Consider the following 11,687-nt stretch of genomic DNA (forward strand, 5'->3'; position numbering starts at 1 on the left):
AGAATAGATCTTATGATTTATTGTTCATGTCCTACATTTCTTTGCTTAGGTCCCAATTTTACCTAACCTTTACAGCAAGCATTTCAAGTTTACACATTATCAGTCATTAACAGCAGAGAATCTGCAGTATATTAAGTTAGGTGCATACATAAGTCTTGGCAGAATGCAAGATGCTTATTAATTAACGAAGAGTGATATTCTTCTGTATGCAGTATGCCTTCAAAATAACTCCTAAACATTAGTCCAACTTAGGGTGTAAGTGGGATTTACATGGGAAATGGACTTTTGTTGGCTGTTTACACACGGGTGAATTTTGTCCAGTGGGTGTGTATGTTTACTTTCCACTCTAGAATTTTGGATCCTCCCAATTCTTTACTACTACCTGCCAAAAACACTGTTGTTAGTTTTGGGTTTTTGTACACTCGAAGTCAGATTTATGACCTTTGTGCTTGAAATATTCCACATCTGATCCTTTTTCCGTTCACCTCTTACTCTTGTCCCCAGCCCTGATCATAACTGCTAAAAGAGTTTAAACTGATCACTTTATTAATTGCTCTTGTAACTAAATGCTAGCTTGTTAACAAAGTTTTAGTTTCTGGAGTACTGTGGAAAAAAGTGTGTCACTGAGGACTTCTCTATGTTGATGGAGTCTGCATAAATATAAGAAACTCTAACTTTCTCAAGTGTTTTTTTTTTTTTTGTTTGTTTGTTTGGTTGGTTGGTTTTGTTGTGGTTGTTGGTGGTGGTTTTTTTTCTAGAACTTTCGACTCCAAAGGACTGCTGTTTGCAACAAATCTCTTCAGGAGAAAATTAAGAGTTTAAAGACTTCAGATTTAGTGGCAAATTTTGCAGGAAGCATACAGCCCTTTTTGAGAAAAAATGTTCATTTGCATTCTTTATTACATAATTATTTTCCCCAAAGCAATAAAATTCAACGGCTTTTGAATTTGAATGTTATTTTCCCTGTCATAACTTTAAAAATAAATCTCTTATCATCTTTTCTATTTTCATTGTATAACTGACACTTTTTATTATCATCTGTGAGACCCAAAAAGTAAAAAAATCTGATTTGAGATTTCCGTCTTCTGAACTTATACTCCTTACCTGCAATAAGCACATTCCAAAAAGAGATATCATTTTTAATCAGAATATGATTCTACAATTATATATTTCCTTTTCAAAAATCAAGCATTCAGACATGGCAGAATAAAACAAAATGTTGCAAATGGCATTATGAGTGAAAACCATTGGGGTTATCCAAGAGCAATATGTATTTCCTATGAAATATCAGAGGATCCACAAACCCAAAACTCTCCATTTCCAACTATTGATGGAATACCTGGCTGACCAGCAGCAGTTTGTTCAGGCCTTTTATTAGAAGCCTGCACAATGTGATATCCTCTCCTGGTGTTCCCTGCAAATGCTTAAAAAAGAAGAGAGATGGCAACAGACACAATGGACTTTAAATCAAGCTTCAGAATACCTACAGCTGTTCTGTGGTGCTGTGTCTCACTGAATTTCTGTGATGGTATCTCTAAATAACTGTTCACCAAATTCATGAACCAATTGTTCACGAACTTCTCTACTGACTGGAATCTACTTAGACCATGTCTCAACAGAAGTTTTGCTGAGGGAGCTCTGTTGAGAACTGATTGCAATAGGAGTAGCTTTGCTCTTCGTAAAGGGATTCAAAGGAGCCTGAAGAGAGCACACCTTCAGTGTAGACAGAGGAGAGTAATTTTGACTGTAAAGCAACCTTCACATTCTCCTAATCTTGGTCTTCTCCATCCTATGTAATCCAGATATTGCAATCTCTTCACCTAGCACATGAGGAGCAGTGCCTCCAGTGCCAATGCACTTTAAATTGCAGTCATTAACATGCCCATGGCTCTTTCTACTCCATTTCCTAGTAAAACCCTCTTACCAAGTTTCTGAAAGCATCTTTGGAAAGCAGCCACTCTGCTGTCCTCCTCAGCTCCTGTTCCAACTCAGTTCGCTCCTCTCTGAAGACCTTTTCCTCTTTTCCATCTCTCTTGCATACTGTGAAAGGAGACAATACGGGTAAGGATCTCATCTACAGTTTATATGAATACAGAAACCCCTTTTTTTGTGCTGTACGTGTGACCCAGGAGAGGTAAGATCTCATTTCTGGACAATTTTCAGTAACTTTTTCCTGTTTTGGTAACTGTTTTATTTCTGTTTAAACGTTACTATAGATACTGGAATTCAGCCTCATGAAGTTATATAACTGAGCTTTGCAGAGGCAAGGGCAAGGATGTCAGGAGGGACAGTCACATCCTCCTCTATGGACCATAGGCAGAAGAGAGCATTTGGTGAGAACACTCAGAGAGAAGGGCACCCTCCGTACCTCTCTCCAGATCTGGGAGCCTGTGTGTCTTCCTCAGACCCATAAGGACTGAACATGTCTGACGCATGTGGGAATGATTGTGTGAAACTAGTCATCGGACACTCGTTAAAAAGTACTGAAAGGATAACAGCACATTTTGTTCAGATGTCAGGAGGTGGCAATGCATTCAGGCAGGCATTCCACAGTTTTGGGAAGGCCAGTGGCACATCTGAGATAGCAGGAATAGAAGCTGAAATAGGGTTTAAAAACTGCTGAAGTAACTTAGGTATTTGTGTCCCATCGGCTTTCATGATTTCAGTCCTTATTTTTCTGGACTGTTCAGGACAGGGATGTGATGAGAAACTGACCCAGCTTATAAGAAGCTAACTCCAGGCCCAGAATGTGGTGGGTTGATCCAGCTGGGCAGCTAACTCCACCACAACTGCTCTCTCACTCCCCCTTCCTCAGAGGAAGAGGGGCAGAAGAAAGTGTGATGGAAAGAAAAAAAGGCTCCTGGGTTGAGTTAAGGATAATTTAATTGAAAGGAAAAGGAAGAGGGAAAAACAAGCAAAAGCCATGCAGAAGCACAGAGAGGAAATACAATTATTGTCTACTTCCCATCAACGAGCGATGTTTGGCTGTGTCCCAGGAAGCAGGGCCTCAATACGCGTAGCGGTTGTTTGGGAGGACAGATGTCTACATAATGAAAGCCACTCCTCTCCTTCCCCTTCTCCACCTTTTGTTGCTGAGTGTGACACCACATGGCGTGGAATACCCCTTTGGTCGGTTTAGATCAGCTGTCCTGGTGGTTTCCCCTTCCCACCTCTTGCCCACCCCCAGCCTGCTGGCTCTGGGTGGTTTGGAGGGAGTCTTGGTGCTGTGCCAGCACTGCTCAGCAATAGTCACAACACTGGTGTGATACCAGTGCTGGTCTAGCTACAAGAGCCTAGCACAACACTGTGTGGGGCACTGCAGGGAAGGTTAACTCCATCCCAGCCTAGACCCAGCACAGAAAAGCAGAGTGCCAGTGTGCTCAGGCACCCCAGGTACCAGGCCTGAAGCAGTGCCAGTGTGCTCAGGCACCCCAGGTACCAGCTAGTCAGCATTTGTGGCAGCAGTCTGCTGGTACAGCTCCCCGTGCCTGAGACCTGAGGTTCAAAAGTCACCAGCTCGCTCAGAGCAAACTCTGAGCAAAATTACCTAACCATGGTGGTATGCTCTGTGTCCTCAGGCATTTTTCTATTACTCATGAATATTTCTCTATCACGTGGCAGGGGAAAAGAAGTTTCTAAACCAACTTGTCAACACCAAAATACATTTGTTTTGGCCACCACCATCTTCATAATTCTGTAAATGACTTACAAAAAGTTCATTAGCCTCAAAACCTAACAATTCCCTATTGCTTCAGCAAATATAACTGGATTCCAAATAAACACCTTCATGTAAGAAGGGAAAGGATGGTTCACTGATTTATGTGCAGTTTCCCAGTACTTCAAGAAAGCCAGCTTCAACTCTTGACCCACTGAAACATAAAAGTCTAAGTCTGTATTTCAAAACCAAGATAGGCATTTGAAAGTCCACAGAGAACTTTCTGATGTAGACACTATAGTTTTCTCCCTCTCTTGCTAGTACTGCCTCAGTTTTCCCTGAGTTAAATGGTGATGACGATTCCCTATTTCACAAAAGTGCAGTGAAGAAAAATTCTCTTAGCCAAGTATGCAATGGTTTTCATCACAGTTTGAAGGAAAAGACAGAAGAATTAGAGATTAACTGCTTTGCAGGTATGTAAAATGCCCACCTGTTTTTTATTTAAACTAGTGTCAGCAGTAATCTCATCTTTTTTGACAACTATTACAAATGCTCCTTTTACAAGTAGTACAGCTGCTGCTGGAGAGTGCTCAACAAGAGAGACACAGGGTATAGTCATTTAGGACTGGAAATGTCTAAGAATTAATTAACATAACATGGCAACATAGGTAGGCAGATATTGTGAACAGAAGCCCTGTTTCACCATTCCTGTTTATTTGCCCATACCTGCCACCCCAGTTTTATGTCTCAAAGCTCCTTGCATACCAAGTATACTGATATTGGAGCTTTTAACATGCACAGTGTTTAATCAAAAAAAAAAAAAAAAGGCTATTTAGATATTCTTTAATGATTGAAATATTTGCAAGCTATGTGTGCAGTACTGTAGTTGAAATTGAGCCTCTAATATTATTTAGTACATTTGAAGTTAGTGTACTGTTAGCCCACTTTAGTTAGTAGTTTTCCCAAATTATGTAAATCAGGTCAGAGAAATTGAATTTGCATTTTAAAAACACTGGGTTTATGTAAATATAATGAGGGATATTACATGATCCAGTGCTGATAAGGCAAGTAGGTGGCCATGACTCCACTGCTCACAGTAGGTAGATAAATACACAGACATTTCATTTCTATTTCCTTCTTCAGTCATCAGCAGCAAAATTAAAATCAAAAAGGCCAGTTTACCGCATCTGAGAAATACCAACAGTCTGAGAAAACATTATCTAGAATGTACTGACACCCCCTCACCCTCCCTTTTTGACAATGTGATTCCTTCAAAAGTGTCTCAAGATGCTCATTGAAAAGCTGAGGATTTAAAAAGGACCTGGCCATTTTTGAAAATATAACACTGACATTAACTGTTATAGGTAGATAGGGAGGCACAAGAAGGAACAGAAACATTTAGTCTTCCCTTAAAGTTTAGGCTGGGAAAGGTTTACCTGCTAGTAATTATGTTAGTTTTCAGGATTTCATTGAGGAATGCTGAGTGATATTAAAATGCCTGTGTTATCTGATTCATGAAAAATGATGAAGTTGTTTGGCGAAACACACTGTACAAATGTTTTTCTTATTGTATTGAAAAAAACTATGAGCACAACTGGAAGACTTGCACATATTGTGAAATAGCTTCTTTGCTTTCACGTCATTTTAATATCACTCAATATTTCCCAGTGAAATCCTGTACAATAAAATCAACTGCAGGCAAGCTACTCATACAGTACCCCATGCCTTGTGATGTTCTGAATGCCGTGTCCCTTGCTATCTCAGTACCTTTTCTTTAACAGTCCCACAGACTGGGCTTGAATTCTAACTACTTTCAGAGTATTTCAAAGAAATTCAGTCTACTTTAACCAACTAGTTGTCTCTAGTGTGGTTCCTTGCTCAGAAATGCCAGTGTGACCTTACCATTTGCTGAATCTGTAAATAAGTAATTATTTGGCTTACTTATTAAGGTAACACACCCTAGACAGGATGAAAAACCAGACCTACAAGATAATCCTCATCTCAAGTTTCTGCTGCCTGTACTGTCTCAAAGTATTTGCCCATATTATAATAGTGAAATTTCATCTATGCTTCGTACTGCAGGACGAAATGTAAGGCACTTGTGGTCAAAGCAGTAGTCATACATGAGTGTTCTCTCATATATATCTGAGCTTAGAATTTTGTTCTGCAGATAGAAAAATACACATTCCTCACTACAGAAACTGTAGTGCTGAGTATGTAATTTAAATTTTCTGTCAAATCACTTTTCATTAAGGTAGATCAATAATGATATTACTAGGTGTCTGTGTAGTAGGCAAATGATTAGTGTATTTCACACTACAGCTGATACCACCCCGAATATTACTTTTTGTTTATACAATGAAATTCTAAATAACATTGCTTACAAAGGTAACTTGGAAGTAGAAAAGGAAAATAGCAATGATGTTCAAAACTTTAGACAATGTTAAGATGAGACAAAAAAAAAAAAAAAAAAAAAAAAAAAAAAAAAAAATTTTTGAAAGCATGTGCTGCTGTATTTTCCCTAACACTTTTTTGCTTTTCATACATACCGTTTTCAACATACCATTCTTGCTGGAGTATATATTATGTGTGTATGGAGTATACAGGTATGAAATACGGTAGCCACTGGCTATTTCTTTACTTTGTTCTTAATGTCTGCAGTACAGTAATTTTAACTTGCAATTCATTTTCATTCAGCTTTAACAAGTACATTTTAAAGGTACCGGCTGCCATGCACAGCCTGACTTCGAAGTACCCAATGATCTTTATCTTCCCCTAAAAGTGTTACTCAGCGTAGAATCACAGAATCACAGTATCAGTCAGGTTGGAAGGGACCTCAGGAGGTTGTTTAGTCTGGTCTGCTGCACAGAGCAGTCTCAGCTCTGAATACAGAACAGATTTGTCTAGGGTTTGTCCAGTCGTGGCCTAAAAACCTCTTGAAAAGATTCAAGAGACTCTCTGGACAACCTGTTCCAAAGCCTCGCAGTGAAAGGCTTTTTTCTTATTTCAGCTGGAAACATTCAGTGTTCTTATGACCACTGTCTCTTGTTCTCACACTGCTCCTCAGCTTCAGTTTCAGCTTCTCAGTAACCTCCTCAGAGTAGTTGGGGGGCTGCTGCTAGGTCTCCCTGAAGCCATCTCCTCACCAGAGGGAAAAAGTTCCATTCCATCAGCCTTTCCTCACCAGGTATATGAGTGAGGCAGATTGGTTTGCCTCTGTACATTCATAAGTTACAGCCTTTACTGATTTTTTTTTTTTTTAATATACCAACATATAAGGCATAAAAAAAATTAGCTGAAGATGGCAGCTAGAGTATTCCAGGGGTTAAACTAGTCCAGACTGGACAGATTCTGCAAAGTTTTTTTCAAACAGCAAGGGAATGAACCAATATCATGCTAACTTTAGTACATTTCTTCTGACAAAGGAATTAAATTCCATGCTGTGTCTAGTAAGACACTTCAGAACCTCACAGATCTGCAGGGAAAAGCGCAATTTTTTCAGTAAATATTTAACAATACTAGAGTAAAAGAGAGACAACATTTTTCAGTCCTACATTAACTTTTCAAATTCTGCCAGCATATAGTTTTCATGCAACACCAGCTTTTGAAGAAAAAAAAAAAAATTGTTTCCCAAAATTGCATGCTTTTGGAGGCTGTTTTTGAATATTGGGCATTATGAGTCATTCATGACTGTGGAAATTCCAGTAAGTCGATGGAGTTATGTCAGACCTGAATTTGACTCTTAATTTCTGACTGTATGTCCTAAACTAAACAAGTAAACAAACTCCCCAAATGTGAAAGGAGAGCAAAAATGCAAAAATGAATGTTAGCTTTTTCCTTTTTTTTTTTTTTTAAAGACATGTTTCAAACACCCAAATTAGACCCAATTCCTTCAGTCTGGCAAAAGGACACCTAAAAACTATGATCTCTGGATGTGAGACCTCCAAAGGTCAACTTGTGTCCTACTCAAGTTATGTAAAGCTGAAGCCATAATAATAATAATAATAATAATAATAATAATAATAATAATAATAGTAATAATAATAATAATGGCAACATAGGAAAAGAAATGTTTTAGTCAAACAAAAAAAATAACAGAACATCTTAGAATTTATCTGTTTTCCCATCAGTCAAGCAAATAGATAATAACTAGTGACTATAGGTATATCAGCTTTAACTATAGGCTACTACAGTTAGATAGCCTTAACTCTCTCTCTCCAGGAAGATCCAAGATATATTGTTCTGTTAGGAAAACAGAATCATAGAATGGTTTGGGTTGGAAGGGACCTATAAAGATCATCTCGCCCAACCCCCTTATACGAGCAGCGACATCTCACTCGATCAGATTATCCTGATCTGGCATTGCATCCTGAGTTGCTCGACTGAGCAAAGTCAAAATGACTTTTACGTGTTAAGGACCTTCAACAGACATAAACTGGTAGCTCTGAATTACTTTCTGTCCAAGCAAAGCCAACATTCATCAATGATTCGACTTTCTGTCTAACTGGAACACAAAAAGATTTTTTGAGAGTAGCAACAAGAAGCATTACTTCTCTGGGCTTCCCATTGATTCAAGACATTCACAGCATATTACAGAATGCAGAGTACTACACACACAGACTGGTTTACATTATATGTACAGTGAATTAAGCTGAACAGAGCAACTCACTTCTGTCCACGTGTTTTCCATTGCTTTCTGTTGAGAAAGAATAGTGGACAGAGTCTGATAAGCAACAGAACAGAACTTTTATGACCAAACCTCTGACTGCATATATTTTGTGTGAGCAAATCACATCATCTCCCCGTTTCCTGTTTTATACACTGAGGAGAAATTCCAGACACAGTCTTCAGGAAAATCTAAGTAAGAAGTAAGAGACAGAGGATCTACACAGATGGTAAGACTGTGATCTCAATTACATCAATATTCACGCTCCTCTGAGCTCACATTAGGAATAAATTTGATGAGAATTTGGTCTCCAGACCCAACCATTTTTACACATATATATCTACTATTACTACCATAATTGTCACAATTCTTTCTGCTATGGAAATCTCAAGTCTCCCTCATCTACATCTTGGACATCAATACTTGCTACGACAATCTTTCTACACATCAAATAATGAAATGCAACCCCAGCAGCCTTCAGTAAAAGTTACAACTGCAACAAAACCATGCTTGTTCTCAAAAATATCAACATGTATAAAGAAATTAAATCCCCCTTCTCTCCCCACCCCCAAACCTCGTCTCTGTAATTTTGATTGCTGCCTGGACTTGAGGGCTGACCCTTACAGGGCAGTTTTTTTATTAAAGGCAGCCATGTGTGACTGGGTGGCTTTAACAAGAAGGAGCAGCCGTCCATCCCTTCCTTGTGTGAGGCAGCGAACACAAAAGAACCCTGTGTTGTGGTGGCTAAAATTTGTTTCTGCACAAGGTGAGAATTCATTTTAGGGGTGAGCAACAACAGCAATTGCCTTGGTCCTCAGGCGATGGGAAGGGGCAGGCAGGGAGGAGGAACCTCGGATGGAGCAGGCAGCAGCACCAGCCATCAGCACCAGGAGGAGGAAGGCTGGGAGGGGCTCAGGCGTCTGCCTCCTCCCTAGGCCCCATCCGCCTTACCACCAGCTCTGACCAAGCTCCTCCGGTGGTTTCCTCCCTCACGCACCTGCACGACAGACCCAGGGAGCCTGGCTGCTCGCCACCATCTTGCCCTTCCTTTAAGCAAACAGTAAGGTCCCAATTATGCAAACGCACGGGTTGACTCACATGCTACTCACGTGGCCAAGTGGCTACAAGATGAGGGGCTTCCACGCCAACACGAGAAGCTTCCACACAGTGAAAGTGTGCCTTGCCTTGCACTGTGAAGCTCTGAGTATCTACAAAAGCCTTTTGTGGGGACCAGCGGGTTGACACTACCCACACAGCTCCCAGAACTGCACGAGCATCGTCAGCCAAGAGACAGGGCTGAGTCACACAATTCACAGGAGGGTATGGCTGTTCTGCAGTCACAACTGATGTGATGGCGGTATGGTATAAACACAGCCGGGCAAGCTCTAAATTAGCTAGCTTGGGCACCGGTAGTAGTCTAGCCGTGGAGCTCAGGCCAGCCTAACCACTCAGGTATTTACCCAGCTTTTTGGGCACGTTTTCCAGCCAGCTCTGAGTTCCACGCTGCCGCAGCTGGATTGCACCCAGCTCCCAAGCTGGCTTGTTTAAAACCAGCTCAGGTATGTCTGTGACTGCAGTGTAGACATACCTAAGCTTCTAAATCATTTAAACTCCTACTGTCTCAACTTCCACATTTCTGAAAACTTGGAATTACAACACAGAGCCATATCAGTGCTGTGCTGCTGAGGTTAAACATTCAGTGTACAAGAAATATTAGTATACCATTTTAAGTGTGAAATTTATGGTTCTTCTAAGAAGTGAACTGCATTTAAGAAAAACAATGAATTTTGCTGGATATATGATGACCTCTCTCTCATTCCACCCAGAGCTAGTTTAGTGAGTACCAGATGTAGAGGTGAATATCTGACCTGAAACTGCAGAACACGGTAGGTTTATACAAATGTACCTGAATACATCAAATGTGTATAGGCCTTGTCCTGTATCTGTGGGCTAAGGACAATTTATCTGCATAAATACCACTCATTGACTAGATAGCACATTTTGTAACACAGACCGACTCAGAATAAATGCCAGAGTAACACTTGCATTGCTTGGGACCAGCAATCCACCCCAAGTTCATCCCATAACCCAAAGATGAATTAAGGATTGAAAAAGTACACAAAAAGTACATCAAATAAAGTACACTTCTTTTATTTTAAACTGTTTCAGGGGAAGCAGAATAAAAAGATTTACCCTTAAAAGATGTAAATTTGTTTACAGTTTAAGTCACATTTCTCACAGAGGTAATGTAGCTGATAGTAGCAAGTGTTCTGTGCTCAAGTGTGCATGGCTGGATTTGGTCCTCTTATAGACATCTGGACATCTTATACCTTTTAATTTAACATTTTAATACTGATTTCTTCATGTCAATGATGCACACCTTCACCTCCGCCCACTCTAAGTACCACCTCCTGTCTGCTTATACCAGAAACCTGAATGTGCCACGCTCTCCGCCACACTTCTGAGAGTGAATCTTCCATCTCGTGACAAGGGTTTGTGCCATGTGCTACAAAGCAAAGCAAAGAAGACCCAAGCAATATCCTTTATTCCTGTCATACGAGGGACTTGCATGCCACTGGTCTTCCTCCTGAGAGAGAAGTCATTCAGCACGGCAACATCTGAAATGCTGCTGGGATGATGGGCAAAGCAGAGATGGAGGAGGTGTTGTGCTGGAAGATGTTAAGGGCTGCCATCCGCCAGTCCTTTGATCCAGAAACACTTCCAGACCTGGTTAAAACTGCTGGGTCTGCTAACCAGATGGCAAGGACTCTCCACACACCCAGCTTCCCCCTCCTGGCTTTTCAATTCCTATTAAAATCAATGAGATTCTGCTCCTTTCAGAACTGGAACATCTCTTCAAATTTTTGAATTGCTTAGGTACAAAAACCAAACACAGGAAGATAACGAAATGCTGACAGGTGCACAGTCCTGTTTTGCACCACAAAAGCATCGCTCACAACCCCCTCTCTCTTGTTTGTTAATACAAATCCAGAGCGACTTCACAGAACACAGTAAAATTGCACTGGATTAAACTTGGTTCATCTGAGGCCAGAACAAGGTAATAGTTAACAGGAAAATCCAGTGATTTTACCAGGAGGAGCATGCTTGCTACTACGAAATATTTTTGCCTGTTTCAGAATTGGACACCAAAACAACTCTGCCCCCTGAGTTCAGAGCTCTAGCTAGCTGTGTAACCTGTGCTAGCTCCCAGAATAAGAGAGTGCAAAGCTGGGACGTAACTACTTTATCTTGAGCATGTTTGTGCAAGAAAATTACAGCAGCTCCTTTTCACAGCCCTAACAAAATGTTTTGTGTCTGTCTGTATGTTCTAACAAAACAATTCTGTTTATTTTATAGGCTTATAAT

Source organism: Aythya ferina (genome assembly GCF_964211825.1).
Source record: "Aythya ferina genome assembly, chromosome: 4".
Classification (NCBI taxonomy): Eukaryota; Metazoa; Chordata; class Aves; order Anseriformes; family Anatidae; genus Aythya; species Aythya ferina.